Here is an 18714-nt window from a genome sequence, read left to right on the forward strand (position 1 = left end):
TTTTCTCCCTTTCTTCATTATGTCCGACGTCGGGGCGTCGTCGTTATATACATTCAACATCAGCCACTGGACCCAGCGAATGATCGACAAGGATGGAATTTAAAAAAATGAAATAACTCCTTACAAAATACGGTCCCGGGGCTGGTATTACGCTCGAGAGGCTCTAGTGACGTATACATCGTCATAATTAGGCATATTAAGCCAATAAGTCACGATTGAACTCGTTAGTTCTTTAACCTAAATTGGTTAACTATTCGCATGCGCTGTTATTATTCACAGTCAACGTAACCGAAATTAACCAGAGCGTTTGATGAGAGTAATTTTAATCTTTCGACGCTGCACCTATAAGCTATCGGAAAGACTCCTTTTAGAGTGGTCCAAATTTGTCTACATCTCAGCACAAGGGTTCTGCGATTGAAGGAACGCGACATTCGATGCAGGGAGTCGGCACTCCAGTATACCTCGCGATCACGAGTAAAGTGCCACAGCATCCTAGACAACGCCTTCAATGAGCGTCACCGTGTCAGCAGCGTTCGGCGCGTCGTAGCTGGGACGAGGGCGTAACACGTTTGCACAGTGGCAAGAGAGAGAGAAATGAAGAGGGAAAGGCAGAGAGCCGACAGACCTGCGGATGCCACGTGACAAATCAGTGCGGTGTATTATTTGTAAGGCGAATTAAATGTCGCGCCTTTCCGTGCCTGCTCGTTTCGAAGACAAATCTCTCGTTACTGCAGTCTTAAGCGTTGCTCAGACAACTCCGTCACGCGTGTCCTCTATGGGCCTGACTCACAATACTTGTGCTGCGTGAGAAAAGCTCGCTGTAGCGGCAGACGCTTTGTGACCTGCAGTCTGTCACAACTTATAGCTGACCGCATATCCTCATAATGGTGGCGCGCGATTAGATTTTCTTTGTTTGACGCTCACGTATGCATAATGTTCAAGTATGGGAGTTCATTTAGGTGCACAGACATCTGGCGTGAACAATGAATAGTAAGCTGTTGCCTTCTAAACAAACACGACAACTATAGGAGCGACATTGAAAAGCGTATACAGACGCAGCGAGGTTTAAAAAGGACTCGGAAGAGGAACGGCAAAACATTTTACGCTGATGCAGTATTCTCTTAAAACCTCACGCATTTGTTTTTCTTCTTAGTACCAAGTTTATTATTATTATTATTATTATTATTATTATTATTATTATTATTATTATTATTATTATTATTATTATTATTATTATTATTATTATTATTATTATTATTATTCGAGAAATTATGAACTTTGCGCCGCGGTGTAGCGCAGCGGTGCCGACAACGTCCGTGCAACGTCACGGATTGTATCTTATTTTCTCGCATTATGAATGAATGAATGAATGAATGAATGAATGAATGAATGAATGAATGAATGAATGAATGAATGAACGGATTTTATTCAAAAGAGGATGGCTCTCTGGGTTCTTGTGGAGTGCGGGAAGATGGGTATACATAGTGCAGAGAAGCATTTTAATTCCTCTTGCGCAGAAAAATGTAATCGGACATTTCCGGGCGGAATCTGATCCTGTATTCAAACGTAATCTACAGCTTTGCCGCTTTTCTATTATAAAGAAAATCTTTTCACCCCATGCCGACGCTATCAAAACAAATGACGTAATGAGAGTTGATGCGGAATGTCAAGGCCCCCCCCCACGTACACACACATCTGCGTATCTTCTTTTGCTTGTGTTTTCTTTCCTATTTTTATATTTTTGGCACTTTTGGTCCATAACATCTGGTCACAATATAAGGCTGGCCTGCTTACAATTCCAGAAGCGTCATTAGGTAAGATGGCCGAGCCAAATATTTCTGTCGAATGCCCCTTCGATCTTTATTTGCTCAGTCTGAAACCTATCCCTCCCCCAAGGTGTAACGATGCAGTCGGCCATACCGCTGTTAGATCACTGCAGCTGCGGGAGGAGTCCGGCGCGCAAGACCCATGCGAGGTCATCGTTTCCATCGGTTGCCGCCACAGCCAAGAGTTCCTTCCGAAAAGCCTAAACGATGCCACCTGCTTGGTCGTTGGCCGCTCCCGAATCCCGTGCTGATGACCGGCCGAGCGTCCTATAATGTTATGCCCAGACGGCATCCGCGAACGACCGGAAAAGCGGCTCGCATGCCGGTCCCAGAGATGCCGCGTGCTTTACGCGAATTCGATGGAGCCACACGGCGCTCCGCGGAAGGATCGCAGGAAGATAACGCCAGCATACTGCCGAGGCCACTTTCGCTGAGCACCGATTTTTCGTTTCGCCCGCATTCGTGCATTGCGCTGCTCCACTGTTTTCGAAACGGGCCCGCGCATTGCCCTGTACTTCTATGGCGCACTCTGCATCATACAGATCTGTAAGGCGGGAGAGATAAGGCTAGCTCGAAGGGCAACGGAAAGTTAGCGAAGGATCTATATAGATGCGAATTCAAATTGCACCTGGACTCCGTCTGCACAACTGTATTCGCGACTCGAGAAAGCAGACCCACCTCGGGCCCACTATGTCGCCTCCGTCGTATTTTAGGCCAATAGAGAGTTTTAGTTTAGGGGACGCAAGCCGCTCGCGTGCCCTAAACTAAAACTCTAATCACAATCCTACAGCGGCGCAAGCTTTGCGAGATAAGAAGCACTTAATTAAGGGAGACATTTTCACACGCTATATTATACGTCGACGGACGTCAGAGACGCTTGATTCCCTTGGACTTGCCCGTATCCTAATGCACTGTAACAGCTGAAGCATTGTTTGAAAGCCCAATATACCGGGTGTTTGAGCGAACACTTTCAAATGAAAGGAAAAAAATGTCTGTGGAAGATTGCAAAGCCCTGGGCCATGAGCTGGTCTACTCGCAAAGGGGGATATTACTTGCTCAAAAAATGCGTAATCGACTAATTAAAAATCACTAATTAAGTTTTAGCTAATTACGTTATGGTACATGTTGCAGTTTACAAATTCTATAGCCGGGCAGCTTGCAAGGGGAATCCACTTGGAACGAATTCTCAGGATGACGTTAGTTTCGAGATATTAATTCCCTAACTTTGCGGAGAAATGCACTGAAGTTCCAGTTACTCTTGTGCTTCAATGCATAAAACGACATTTTGTTCAGAAAGTAAGCGGAACGACAGTGCATATTTACCGCAAGTTTGACGGCGCATATCTTGTAAATGGTGTTATCCACAGAATCATTTTCAAGTGGATAGGCCTTGCAGTCTATACCCCGATAGAACTTGTAAACAAATTATATGCCGTAGGGTAATTAGTTAAAGATTTAGTTAGTACATTTTTTGTTAATTGGTCGTTTATAAGGTTTTCAATTTTTTTTCTGCAAGTAATGTCCGGTTCTTCGAGAGAACCAGCTCATATGGACTAGAATTGCGCTACCTGCTACAGGCAATGTTTTAAAAAAGAAATTTGAAACTGCTCGCACAAGACACCCTACACAATACTTGGTTCTCCTACATGCGAGCCTATGGCTCCCAAGCTATAGGCTCGCGCAAACGTTTCGAAGCTACAGAATATACAATCAAATTACGCAGTGTTCTTGTATTGACAGTTTTACTTGAACATTTGGAAGCACTGCCATGGACAAAATCCAAGCACTTTCGCTGGTTAGGCCTCCGTGGGATCATTCACTTTAGAAGAGTTAACTACTGGGCTAGTTAGTGATCTTGCATACTAAAAAGATTTTGCGCCAAAAGCAACACACACAAGATTTTGCGCCCGTGGTGTCGTCGTCTTTCTTGGGTGTGTGTTTTTTTTTTTTTTGGCGCAAAATCTTTTTAGTATGCAAGATCATTCACTCGGCGCTATATGAAGAGTTCGAAAAGGACACAGACAACCGTGCGTGCCTGTGTGTCCGTGTGTGCGTTTTACAGTGACAGCTGTTATGGGCTGCACTCCTCCGGTGATTTTGATGCCAAACTGTGTTCGTGGCTAGAATCTAGGCGGCTCTGACAGAATTTTATCGACACGAGAAGCCACAGCGCCCCACCAAGATTCTAACTCCGGAGCCCACAGGTTGCGGCTCGGACATTTATACCTCACAGAGGAATACTGCGCCTGGACAGGCCTCTTGTAGTTATTGTGTAAATGAAACCGTAAATAAAAAAATTGCGAAATGGGAGATAGGAAAGAAAACGGAGGAAGAGACGTGGACCTGCACCACTAGGAAGCGCTCGCCAGGTACACAAACGAAGACCGTAAAGACGATAAAATACAGCTGGTGCTACTAACTATGACGAAGACGACTGGGCATTTTTGTCGCTGTTGTCGTTGAGGCGCATCGCAAAAAGAGATTCCTCGCGTGCGTCTGCGAATGTTCACTTCAACCGATACCGCACGAAGCAGTGCACTGGAGACTTACTGCGCATAATATTACACCAGCTATACCGCGTCAACTCATCCACTGGAGGCAAACATTTCTGGCACCCCTGCTTATGAGCCCACTGCAAGGCAACTACGCTTGTCTTCACACATGCATGAGCGAGGCATGTCAGTTGTATGGCTGCATTTTACATCCCGACATGGGGAATGAGAAGTTATATACCGTCTTTCTCACAAAACTGGATTTACATCCGCAGAACTAGCTGGAGCGCTACAAACTGCGGTATTTCTGGCCGGAAATACGGGCATTAAAAATTGCCGTGAAAGCCCTTTGCGATAGACCGTAAAATTGCCAAGACGATCACGTCTAACCCTAAACGTCAGCAACACAAAACTAGATCTGTACAGTGAAATCAGCCCTCTTAAACATGAAAGAAAATAGAAAGCGCTTCACGTCACATAAATGAGCGATTGTGATTGGCTGGCTCATGGATACAAACCTTCTTTCTTTTTTTTTTTTTTTGAGCCGGACAGCGGTACATAAGCCACTGCGGTGTGAGCTTGTCGCCGACTATAGCAGTCGAACCAAATTAAACCGTTCGAGTCCATGGCGCGAGGAAGCGATCTGCCCTACCTGCAGAAACAGTTCTCGCCCATTGTTGCGACCAGCGTACGCAAGCGGTATTGCTCTCCTACGTTCGCCCATATGTATAGTGTATACTGCCCACATCGGCGTCAAGTTTCCAGGAGACGCTTACCTCGCGACTCTCACCATAGTTTCGATTTCTCTCCCTTCTTGCTCGCGCTGTGTTTCACGGGAAACCCGGCGTTGTTCGCTCCGGCAACTCGCGAGTTGCAGACGCTTTTTTGACGCGAAACCGCAGCGCTCGTAATGTTATCTCCGATTGATTTGGCTCTCCGAAAAGAAAAAAAAGCGTCATTTTTCGTGTTCAAATGCCCACTCGGTGTAGTTGGTGCGATAACATTGAACGACATTAAGCTGAGCTAGTTGGTAGGGATTCAGGATGCAAAAGAGTGTAAGGCGTGCAGACACGGACACAAGAGAAGACAAGGGGACAACACGAATGCCGACTATCAACTGAAGGAAGCACTGAGGCGAAAAGATAATGAAGACACAACACTCATCTGCGCATGCTCTGGAATGGTAGCACCACGTGTCACTCGGGTACACGTGCCGGTCAACGTGAGAGATAACTGTCAAGGCAGTTGATACTCGAAGGCTGACTCACGCACGCACTTCCACCATTATTGATATGCCATGCCTCGACCATCAGACGCGTATCTTCATTCCTATGCCTGTACAATATTGCGCATTCGTCCAACTCAGGTGTGCAGTCACAATCTTGGAAGTCTTGGCAATGTGAGGAAAGATTACAGGGAGATCCACTGGTTAACGACCTTTTATGTTCCATTAGCCTCTGATTGATACACCGCCCCGTTTGCCCTACGTGGAAATGGCCAAAGTTAAAGGGAACTTTATATACCACACCCATACGACAGTCAGTAAACTTGTTGTTCTTTATGTGCTTCACTGGCAGGTGCACCAGTACACGTGGCACGTGACCGTCATGTGTACCCGATTGACACGCGGTGCTACCATTGCAGAGCATGCGCAGATGAGTTTTGTGTGTTCATTCTTTTTTTCGTCTCAGTGCTTCCTTCAGATGATACTCGGCGTTCGTGTTGTCCACTTCTCTTCCCTCGTGTCCGTTTCTGCATGCCTTACCCTTTTTTGCATTTTGGTGCGATAATTTGCAGACATGGTCACCACGTAATCCACGCATCACCTTTGTCTGTTTTCAGTGCTCAATCCTCATGAAGGGGGCATTTAAAAGAAAATTTCTGGGAAGAAATGACTCCGGTATGCAGCGAGCGTGCGATTCTGAATGCATTTAGCAAAGCAATCAAAACAGAACATTGCCTTTTCATAGGTTTATGGTCCGCCTCCTATAATTTCACAGGTAATAATCCAGCGCCCGATTGCTTGAGAAAGAATTGTGGCGTGTCTGCTCTCCTTGCTTAATTAAGGGATTAGGCAAGTTCTGGCGGCTTGACACCGCGCGCTTAGCTCACGCATGCTTAGTGCACGATAAAGTAATGCGCACGAAGTTGTATATTTAGCGTAGTCCTCCGAGTCAGGGCTTGAGACGCTGCCCGTACGCAGTTCATGAGCCATGCACTGCGTGACAAAAAAAAAAAAAGTACAAAGATGATTGGGCGTTTATATTCACGCGCTCAAAGTTCGAAATTTTTATACAGACGGCACGTTATATATATATATATATATATCATCAGCCTGGTTACGCCACTGCAGGGCAAATACCTCTCCCTTACTTCTCCAACTACCCCGGTCATGTACTAATTGTGGCCATGTTGTCCCTGCAAACTTTTTCATCTCATCCGCACAACTAACTTTGTGCCGCCCGCTGCTACGCTTCACTTCCCTTGGAATCCAGTCCGTAACCCTTAATGACCATCGGTTATCCTCCCTCATTACATACCCTGCCCATGCCCTTTTCTTTTTCTTGATTTCTACTAAAACGTCATTAGCTTGCGCTTGTTCCCTCACCCAATCTGCTCTCTTCTTATCCACCCTTAACGTTACACCCATCATTCTTCTTTCCATAGCTTGTTGCGTCATCCGCAATTTAAGTAGAACCCTTTTCGTAAGCCTCCAGGTTTCCGCCCTTACGTGAGTACTGGTAAGACACAGCTGGGGGGGGGGGGGGGGTTATACACTTCTCTCTCTCTCTCTCTCTGTATATATATATATATATATATAGTTTCTGCCGGGCTATATCAACATCACATATCAAAGGGGTGTACGGGAGGAGCGGAACAGCTTGCGCGGGCGGAACGGAAATTCGGCACGCGTACGGGTGGCGCTCACGCAGCCGTCCAGACGACAGCGGCAGGTGAGCTGGCCAAGAAGCGGACCCGAACGCAAGCAAACAAACAAACAACCGAGAAAGAACCCGCGAAAGGAACTGCGCGCGGCGTCGTCTGGCAGCTTGCCTCGGCAAGGAACGAACGCGGCAACGAGAAGAAAGCGGTTGACCGGTAATTGAAGACAAATGCACGCGCGCGCTGCTCCGTCGGAGGAGGAGAGAGAAGCGGCGCGGCGCTTCCTTCGCGGGCAGGTGCTGTCACGACGGCCGGCACGCGTAACACCCGGCTGCCGCCTCGCCCGACTGGGCTAACAAGCGCGCCGAGTCGACGAGCGGGTTCTCTCTCTCTCTCTATGGTGTGTACGGTACATACTACATACACGCCTAGACACGCGCCAAGATTTTCGCATTGTGCGTGGACAGGAAACAAAGCTATGGCGAAAACGAAATCCAAGCTATCTCTTGCGGCAGCGGCAGACTGCGGTTGCAGGCGGTCGAAGTCTATAAAACGCCGAGAAGCCGGGAAGCTATGAATGAGTGAGGGGTGCATGACTCGGTCGGGGAGGACGTGGATTCTGAGGGTTCGTGCATACCTCTCCGCGGGCGGCATGCTAAGCGACTTTTGATGCACCGTTTTTTGCGACGAACGCATCGTGCCGTTGATGTATGCTTCGTTTGTTTGTTTTTCTCGCGCGTTTGGTGCTTAAGGGGAGGCGTGGAGTACCTATACTGAAGTGCTAATACAAAAGCACCTGCGGCTTCGCGTGAAATATCTATCCGTTGCGTCTACGCTTCCTTCCTTGTTTTACATGTTCTGGAGCAGGGGGCCACTTGATTACTCGTAGACAAGGTTGATTAAGGGGATTTATTGATTGAAAACTTTATTGTTCCACCGAGCTGGGGTGCCCGCCTCTTAACCTACACGTAGGTAGGGGGGGGGGACGAAGCAGTCCCCGCGATTAAGGGGAATCAACGAGCTAGAACTACGAACGTATAGGCGCAGGGTCACTTGGGAGCAAACACGTCTTTTTTTCTTCTTTTTTTTTTTGCTTGAAACGTGCAGCGTATAAAAGGCTGTCCAAGTCAGAGTGATGACCAGGGCCGTAATTTGAAACGTTCTCTCTCACTTTGCCTTCTTCTCTGTCTTCGTCATTGATTAGGACGCATGCAACGCGGTGCTGCTATTATCGCCTGGATCGGCCATTTGACGCGACGAATGATAAGAAAAAGATAGAAAATGTTGCGTTTCGCCTGCGACACGTGGTTTTGCCGGCGCGACGGCGGCGGGGCGGCGGACATTTTGGCCCGATCGTCGTCACCGCAACACTCATCGCCAGGTGTTTCCAGGCGCGTCTGCGGCGATGCGACCGCCTAGGGATTTCGTTCCAGTCATTGTGCCCGAAACAGGCGAGGCCAAAGCAGGGATCTCCTTCCAGTTATTGGGCCCGAAACAGGCGATGCCAAAGCAGGGATCTCGTTCCAGTCATTGTGCCCGAAACAGGCGATGCCAAAGCAGGGACCATCTTCTCGTTACAGTCATTGTGTCCGACCGGCAGCGCCACGACAGTGTGCTGCGCAGCGCCACGACCAGGTGCTACGAGATCGTGCGCAGCGCCACGACATGGTGCTACGGCATCGCTACGACAGTGTGCGTCACCATTAGCCCATTGTACATTCACGTGCTCGTCTTTTGAGGGGTTCCTTCTTGCCCTCAACTGCGAGAGTATAAAAACAGCTGCCCCCGGACGCCAGAGGAGGGCTCCGATTTCTTCTGCTGAGTGAAGTGCTCTCCCGTCTCTCTACTTCGGTCAAACCTGACCGCCAACTCTTTGCGATGTTAAAATAAACAAGTTGTTTCGTTGTTACCTGTCGACTCATGCTTTGCCGGGACCTTCGGATGCTTGCAGTTGTACCCCAGGCCGCCAGGCCAACGCTACCCTTGGGGCTTGCGACCCAGGTACAACCACGGGCGTCAGCGCCGAGTTCCCAACAGATCGTACCAGCAGTCCGATCCAAACATCTGGTTGCCAGCGGTGAGATCGCCTACGACTTCAAACAACGGTCTGCCAGCGGCGAGATCGCGACAACGGAGGCCAGCAGCAAAGAGATGCAGTTGACAGTATGCTGAGCAGCTCAACGACGATCCGGGAGCAGTGCAACGAGCCCTGTGTGACGACTGGTTGCCTGCAGCGGAACGACTGCGCGGAATTCCTGCCTGCGAGGTTTGGTGAGTGCGGGACTTTCTTCTTCTGAGCGTTGCCAGGCTTTTTGTTAGTGTCAGAAACAGAGCTGGTAATTGTGGTTGTCGTTGCTGCCGGGTTAGTTTGCGGCAAGACAATAGTAAGCAGTAGAGAAAGCAGCATTCAGAGCAGCCATGGATTTGAAGTCGTTGCGCAAACCGAAATTGTTGGAGCTTGCAAGAGAGTTGGGTCTGGATGTCTCAGACAAACTCAGAAAACCTGAACTGCTAAAGGCTATTCTTGAGTTAGAGGCTGAGGACGACGAGCTGTCGGAATGCCTTGAGACTATTGACGAGAGGTCAAAAAGACAGGAGCGCGAACTTAAAGAGCAGAAAGAAAAAGAAGAGCGCGAACACGCTTTGGAAATGAAGCGTCTCGAGGTAGAGATGGAACGCGCTCGTAATGGAAGTCAGGCACACGGTGCAGGAGAACGCGTATTGTTCAAAATGACTGACCTGATGCGGCCGTTTAAGCTTGGAGAGGACATTGGTTTGTTCCTGGTTAACTTTGAGCGAACGTGCGAGAAGCAGGGGTTCTCTCGGGAAACGTGGCCACAGCGCTTGCTCACTTTGTTACCCGGCGAGGCGGCCGACGTAGTCGCTCGCTTGGATAGAGAGGAAGCAGAGGATTTCGACAAAGTAAAATCGAGTCTGCTAAAAAAGTACCGGCTGTCTGCGGAAGCGTTCCGTCGGAAGTTTCGGGAAAATGAGAAAGGCAAAAGTGAGTCATATACAGAGTTTGCGTATAGGCTTATGTCGAACATGCAGGAGTGGCTCAAAGAAGAGAAAGCGTTTGGTGACCACGATAAAGTTCTGCAGTGTTTCGGGCTAGAACAGTTTTATAGTCGGTTACCGGAGAACGTGCGATACTGGGTCTTGGATAGGCCAGACGTGAGTACGGTGGCTAGAGCCGCTGAGCTAGCCGAGGAGTTTGTGACGCGTCGAGCTCGCGGAGCTAAGGACGGTCAAAAGGGTGAATTTGGCTCCAAGTCTGAGAGGCCAAGGTTCACGCCCATGAGATTTAAGGGGGACACGCGTAGTGAGGATGCGAGTGAAAGCAATCCGACCAAACGTAAAGAGACGGCAGCCGAAGCCGAACGCAGAAAGCGGTTCGAGATGAGGCGAGCGGGCGTTTGTTATACGTGCCAGAAGCCGGGTCACTTTTCGGCGCAGTGTCCGGAAACAACACCAAAAGTTGTGTTTTTTTCAATAGGCAGCACGGACGAGAACATGAAGCTTCTCGAGCCTTACATGCGAGACCTCCTCGTAAACGGGAAAGAGTGCCGAGTGCTTCGCGATTCCGCAGCTACGATGGATGTAGTTCACCCGTCTTACGTAGAACCCCATATGTTCACGGGCGAGTGCGCGTGGATCAAGCAAGCCGTGGAAGCTCATAGCGTGTGTCTGCCGGTAGCAAAAGTGCTTATTGAAGGACCTTTCGGAGCGCTTGAGACGGAGGCGGCAGTGTCATCTATGCTGCCACCCCAGTACCCGTACCTATTTTCAAACAGGTCCGATCACCTCCTGCGCGAGAAGGGGCTTTTGTTTGGTGAAGCTAGTGTTCAGGCCTTAACCAGATCGAAGGTTCGGGAGCTCGCTGCAAAGGCGGTAGTTGCGGGGCCGACGTTATCAAACAACGAAAAAGGGTCAGAGGCGCAGCAAGCTGATATTCAGAGCACGCCCGAACAGAATAGAATTGAGTCTGTAGCGTTGAAGGCGCCAGATACTGGAGAGGAAAATCCCGACGCGGGAAAGTTAGAAGAGCTATCTACTGATTTGCTCATCGCGCCTACGTCAGACGGACTTGATAGGTTGCTAAAAGTCAGCCGGACGGCTTTGATAGCCGAGCAAAAAAAGGATGGCAGCCTGGAAAACGTGCGCTGCAATGTCAAAGAAGGTATCGCCAGGAAAACTGCGCGTTTTGTGGAAAGAGGTGGAGTCCTGTACCGGAAGTATCTAGACCGCCGAGGAGTGGAGTTCGACCAGCTGGTCGTGCCTCAATGCTATCGTCAGGATCTGTTGCGCTTGTCACATGGGGGTTCGTGGTCCGGACACCTAGGAGTTAAGAAAACTAAGGACCGTCTCTTGCAAGAGTACTATTGGCCAGGGTGTTTTCGGGACGCAGACCATTTCGTGAGGACATGTGACACTTGTCAGCGGGTGGGCAAACCAGGGGACAAATCGAGGGCGCCGTTGAAATTGGTACCTATCATTACGGAGCCTTTTAGACGGCTCGTTATTGATACAGTGGGACCTCTGCCGGTAACAGCCACGGGGTACAGACACATTTTGACTGTGATCTGCCCAGCGACAAAGTTCCCTGAAGCAGTGCCGCTTAAAGAACTCAGCTCAGTTGAGATAGTTAATGCACTACTGTCCATATTTGCGCGAGTTGGTTTTCCTGCAGAAATTCAATCAGATCAGGGCACAGTGTTTACTAGCGCTTTGACGACAACTTTTCTCGAAAGGTGTGGGGTAAAGCTGCTACACAGCTCAGTGTACCACCCACAGTCGAATTCCGTTGAGAAGCTCCACTCCGTCATGAAGCGCGTGTTGAGAGCCTTGTGTTTTGAACATCAAACTGACTGGGAGCTGTGTCTGCCTGGGGTGATGTTTGCTTTAAGGACCGCGCCGCATGCGGCTACGGGGTTTTCGCCAGCTGAACTGGTGTACGGTCGCTCGCTTCGATCTCCGCTTCGCATGCTTCGAGAATCATGGGAAGGTAGGGGCGACGACCCAGTCGTGGTGGAGTACGTGCTTAAGCTCCTCGAACGCTTAAGAAGGGCACAGGAGTTGTCAGGTGAAGCAATGACAAAGGCCCAGCAGAGGGCCAAGGTTTATTATGATCGGACAGCCAGGGCCCGTCGTTTTGAGGTTGGCGATGAGGTCATGATATTGCGCACATCGCTAAACAACAAACTAGACGTGCAGTGGGAGGGCCCAGCGCGAATTGTTCAGAAACTGTCGGACGTTAACTACGTGGTAAGTCTGCCAGGAAAGCGGAAAGCACAGCAAGTTTACCACTGTAATCTGCTCAAACCTTATAGACAAAGGGAAGCAGTGGTGTGCATGATGGTAAACGTTCCTGAAGAGCTTCCGGTCGAGCTTCCGGGACTAGGCTCAGTGACGAACAGGGAAGACACCGGTCAAGTCATTAGTGACCTTATCAGTAAAGCACCGCTGTCGCCTGAGCAGAAAACCGAACTACACCAGCTATTACAAGAGTTTCAAGGTCTGTTCTCTGAGAGGCCTGGTAGGACTTCTGTACTTACTCATGATATAGAACTTACCTCCACAGAGCCAGTACGATCCAAGGCGTATCGGGTGTCACCCCGCCAGAGCGATATTATGGAGGCTGAGGTAAAGAAAATGCTACAGCTCGGTGTTATTGAGGCAGGTGAGAGTGATTATACCTCCCCTTTGATTTTAGTTGAGGTACCGGGCAAGGAACCTCGTCCTTGCGTCGACTACCGCAGGCTTAATTCCATCACTAAGGATCAAATTTATCCGATCCCTAACATCGAGGAGCGCCTTGAGAAAGTTAGTAGCGCTCAGTTTATTTCCACCCTAGATCTTGTCAGGGGTTATTGGCAGGTTCCACTTACAGAAGAGGCTAGTAGGTATGCGGCGTTCATTTCACCAATGGGAACATTCCGTCCTAAAGTGTTGAGTTTTGGTTTGAAGAACGCGCCATACTGTTTTTCAAGTCTCATGGATAAAGTGTTGCGGGGACAGCAAGAATTCGCTTTACCGTATCTAGACGACGTAGCGATATTCTCCGCATCCTGGTCTGAGCATATGACACACTTGCGGGCAGTGCTAACCCGCCTGCGCGAAGCAGGCTTGACAGTAAAGGCTCCTAAGTGCCAGTTAGCACAGGCCGAGGTTGTCTACCTCGGTCACGTGATTGGTCAGGGTCGTCGCCGCCCCTCTGAAATAAAAGTGGCCGCTGTGCGAGACTTTCCGCAACCGCGCACAAAGACCGATATTCGGTCGTTCTTAGGTGTCGCCGGCTACTATCAGAGGTACATCCCTAGGTACTCTGATATCGCGGCTCCCCTGACGGATGCTCTAAGAAAGACAGAGCCTCAAACAGTCGTCTGGGACGAGACAAAGGAAAGAGCTTTTAGCGCCCTAAAGAGTGCCCTAACAAGCCAGCCTGTGCTACGATCGCCAGACTATACAAAAGGGTTCATTGTTCAGTGCGATGCTAGTGAGCGAGGCATGGGCGTTGTACTGTGCCAACGGGAAAATGGAGAAGTAGAACACCCCGTCCTGTATGCTAGTCGTAAGCTGACCAGTCGTGAGCAGGCGTATAGCGCCACCGAGAAAGAGTGTGCATGTCTCGTGTGGGCCGTTCAGAAATTGTCATGCTATCTAGCCGGCTCGAGGTTTATCATTGAGACAGATCACTGCCCTCTCCAATGGCTGCAGACCATCTCTCCCAAAAATGGCCGCCTCCTGCGCTGGAGCCTCGCTTTACAACAATATTCCTTTGAGGTGCGTTACAAAAAGGGGAGTCTCAACGGTAACGCCGATGGCTTAAGTCGAAGCCCCTAACGTAGGAATCAGCCTCAAAATTGTTTGTTACTGATGTTTTTCTTCCTGAGGCAGGATTTTTTTTAACATATTGCTTTTGTTTAGTGTTTCAAAGTGATGATATGCTTTCTAGTGCAATTTTTCAATTTGTGGACGCGTTCTGAGTGATGCTAGACTACTGTAAGGAACTAGGCAGTGGTATAAAAAGGGGAAAGAGCCTGGCAGGGCTTAGTGAGGGTTGTGCCGTGCTTGCTGACTGAGCGGTTGAGTTTTCAGCGTAGTTCTAACGCTTGCCGGGAACGAGAACAAAAATGTGAACTCTCCCGAAGTCACTTTGCAGTGTCCCGTGCGAACCTGAACGAGAGAACGAGGCCTTCTCTGTGCGCTGCGCTCAAGAAACGTCAAGGGACGCCCGACTTCGGTTATGAGCATCATCGAGCGACATCCCTCCGGACAGCGGATGCAGTCCCCTGTCCATCGGGATCTCCTTTCCCCGGCGGGGCGGTCTGTTGCGTTTCGCCTGCGACACGTGGTTTTGCCGGCGCGACGGCGGCGGGGCGGCGGACATTTTGGCCCGATCGTCGTCACCGCAACACTCATCGCCAGGTGTTTCCAGGCGCGTCTGCGGCGATGCGACCGCCTAGGGATTTCGTTCCAGTCATTGTGCCCGAAACAGGCGAGGCCAAAGCAGGGATCTCCTTCCAGTTATTGGGCCCGAAACAGGCGATGCCAAAGCAGGGATCTCGTTCCAGTCATTGTGCCCGAAACAGGCGATGCCAAAGCAGGGACCATCTTCTCGTTACAGTCATTGTGTCCGACCGGCAGCGCCACGACAGTGTGCTGCGCAGCGCCACGACCAGGTGCTACGAGATCGTGCGCAGCGCCACGACATGGTGCTACGGCATCGCTACGACAGTGTGCGTCACCATTAGCCCATTGTACATTCACGTGCTCGTCTTTTGAGGGGTTCCTTCTTGCCCTCAACTGCGAGAGTATAAAAACAGCTGCCCCCGGACGCCAGAGGAGGGCTCCGATTTCTTCTGCTGAGTGAAGTGCTCTCCCGTCTCTCTACTTCGGTCAAACCTGACCGCCAACTCTTTGCGATGTTAAAATAAACAAGTTGTTTCGTTGTTACCTGTCGACTCATGCTTTGCCGGGACCTTCGGATGCTTGCAGTTGTACCCCAGGCCGCCAGGCCAACGCTACCCTTGGGGCTTGCGACCCAGGTACAACCACGGGCGTCAGCGCCGAGTTCCCAACAGATCGTACCAGCAGTCCGATCCAAACAAAAATTATATAGATCGCTACAAAATGCAGCCTCAGTTTGGCTTATCAACCAAAGTTCGCCTTTATTTCTTTCGCACAGACGTTCTCGACATTCCGTTGTCTCACGACACGGTGTTTTCAGTTCGCTGGCGCTCGACTTTTTTTATACTTCAAAATGAAAATTTCATGCATTTCCTTGCATTCGTAAGTCCTTTTCGCATGGTCACATTTCCAGACAGCTTTGACAGAATTCGTTTCGATTCGTAAATGACCTTAAAGCTGAAAAGTTACAGCTGAAAACTTAAAGCAAGAAAGCATTTTAATCGATAAGGAAACTGGCATTAATTTCTTTTTTTGCAAGATTATGAAAAATTTAATATTGTTATGGCGACAGCTTCGCGGGTTAATCAGCTGCGGTGCCCCGTTCTAAGCGCGAGCTATCGCGTCTGATACAGTCATCTACAACAATGTTTGCGAAAATGTCAGGCAAAAAGTGAAATTTTACTTAAATGATAAAGCTTCTTAAGTACATTTTTGTCACTGAGTACATATACGGCTTCCTTGGTGTTCATATATTAAAAAGTGTTGAATTATAGCCTTCAGTTATACTTTGTTCAATGTTCTGCTCCGCTTAATAAGCTTAATTCTTATATTAGGAGGCAGTCCGCTTCCTTCTTTCTTTCTTTCTTATTCCTGTCTTTTCGTTCTTTTTTCCAGGAAGGAAAGACGCACAAGGTCCACCTTAGGCGGCTCGGCTAAATGCTTATAGTGTCCTTAACGAAGCGCGTTGGCGAGCGAGCTAATTCATAAAAGCAGTGCTACAGAAATTATAGCAACACAGAAAAGAACAACAAAATACAAGGGCAAGACAGAGAACAGCACTGCGATCCCGTCACAGCTGAGTCATTTCGGGAAAACGCAAGAAAGCATAGCGGATAGCGCGCAAAAAAAAAAAAAAAAAAACGCCAGAAAATCAGTTAATTGCGCGCGCGACATGCACGCGAGGGGACGAGGAAGGGCGCGTGTGCGACTACATGGCAAAGGCGCACACGCGTGTCAGGCCTGGCGTCTCTCCTAAATGAACCAATCGACAGCTCTTATCCTGGTCCCGTCACGATGCGCAAAAAAAAAAAAAAAAAAAAGGAGAGAGAGACGCCGAAGAAGGTAGGAGAGGAAGGAACCCGCCATTGTTTTTTGCATTATGAGAGATGATTTATAGGCCAGCCCTATATAAGCATTAAAATTGCCTGACCCATCGTGGCTACCCTTACAGCGCAACGTAAGGACAAAACAGTAGAAAGGTACATTTAAACAGCGCGTACCATCGTAGAAAGTTAAAACGCGAAGAAGTTAGGGCTAATTAGAACGCGTTATTTCCAGGGATGTGCGAGTATGCGAAATTTCGAACAGTCCCTGCTCTTAGATTCATATTCGATTCGAGAATTCACTATTCCAAGTTGTCAAATGTTCATTCCGTTCGTTCGAATACTATAGGGGACAACAATACTTTCCTTGCAGTCTACAGTGAGGAATATACTGACGCGAAAGTTGACTCCTCCCTGTGATTCTGCTGCAAGATGATGTCTGTTGTGGTGCAGACGGACCGATTTCTGAGAGAACACACGCTGGCGAATATCACTTCCGCACAATAATTTCCAGACGTTAAATAAGCGTATCTTGTCTGCGAATTTGATGCCTGGATTTAGACAGCGCAATTGATCTATATTCGACAGCGTCTCCGTGTTTCGCATCCTTTAAAACGACGTGCGACGCTGTATAGTATCGAACTTAGTTCCTTGAACGAGCACTATACATTCTACTACGTGCGTCTCGTCACGGGCTGTCTTTTCGTTTCGTTACTGCTGTTGTCATGTTCAAGGGAGGAGGAGGAGACGGCAGCGGCGGGAGGGGCGAACTGTCCTTCCCGAGCTCTTCAACACAGTAACGAAAGTTTCAGACGCCCGAAAGCTCCCGCGCCACAGCTCGTGTATCTGGGTATAGATGGCTTGCACTGACGTCATCCTAGGCATCGATATGAGCAGCTGCATCCACAGGCGTCTCGCGCGGCTCCGGTAAAACAGCGCTCTCCAACGCAGCCGGTAGGGCAGGGGCCTCTCGTGAGCTTCTCTTCCTCCATGGAAGCAGGGGGATGTTCTGTAAGTGTCCACCTAGTGGACATGTCCATTTCGTCTACTGCTGATTGGCTGGGGACGCCGGCCTCCTCCTGACGCGTACCCAAGCCCAGCTAATCAGAACTTGAGCAGCAGGCGAAATGGACTCCACTTGGTGGACACTTACAGAATAACTCCCTCACCCCAGGTTATCGGCGGCAGTGAATGCGATACACTGACGTCAGACTAGGCGCCATATTTAAGGGCCACCACGGTAAGAAGCTGCGTCCGCGACGTCATGTGCAAGCCGTAACTCGGTTGTGCGAGTACACATTCCTTTTGCATCGGCGCATTTGTATCAGCGGTGAAAGATTCATTCATTCACGCATTCATTCATTCGTTCATTATTTCTTTCTTCCTTCGCCCCTTGTGGTCACGCATAGCGCTTTCTGTGCGGAATAACATTGCGTGCAGGTCCCTTACAAGGCGAGAGCACAAGCATACTCCGTAGTGGGTGAACACCACGCGGCGACAACCCTGGCGGCTTCTGAAGCACGTGAACGCGTTCACCGGCACGCTAAGATCACCGGAAACAGGCCGTGGGCGCGCGACCTGCACCGCACAACGGCTGTATACGGTCAGCCATCCGTCGCCCACTCGTCCGTACCCATACAGCGGAGTCGGCCGCAGTCGCGACACAGTAAACAACGCCTTCTCGCTTGGGAGATCACAAATGCACCGCCGCGGAGGGGGCACCTCTGGCTCGCAGTGCTCGTATGTGCGAATTTTGCTTTTCAAGCCCAGAATCCTTGCATGCACCGCTACCAAGTGCCGTGTACTGAGCGGTGGCACGCGACGACAGACGTCCAACGCCGGTGCATCGGGATTCTGGGCAGAGGCAGCAGAAACGATGGCCTGCGTGCGTCGTCGGTCATCGATACAGACGGCGCGGCGTCTGCTCGCCTCTGCCCTCTATGCGCAAGGGGAGGGGCGAGGCAGGCGCGCCTGCTGGCAAACTTTGCAGCTGCCCCCTAGCGCGGTTTACGGTATTACTGTCATCAGCCGACGGGCCGCCGAATAGAGAATAGTGCAGTGCCCCTCTCGTTCGCGTACATACTCTAAAGGTCGAGGAAGAGAGAGAGGTAAAAAAAAAAAAAGGACGAAGGAAAGAGACGGGTTGGCGTACAGCGGCCTTCCTTCTTTTCGTCGAGGCCTGTAATAAGCATGCACAGTTTCTGCCTTGCAATGAAGCACCCTTCGGGTGCTGAAGCCGTGGGTCCTCTACTCAGTAAAAGAAAAAAAAAAGAGAAAAGA

This window comes from Dermacentor variabilis, chromosome 5 (assembly GCF_050947875.1).
Source record: "Dermacentor variabilis isolate Ectoservices chromosome 5, ASM5094787v1, whole genome shotgun sequence".
Classification (NCBI taxonomy): domain Eukaryota; kingdom Metazoa; phylum Arthropoda; class Arachnida; order Ixodida; family Ixodidae; genus Dermacentor; species Dermacentor variabilis.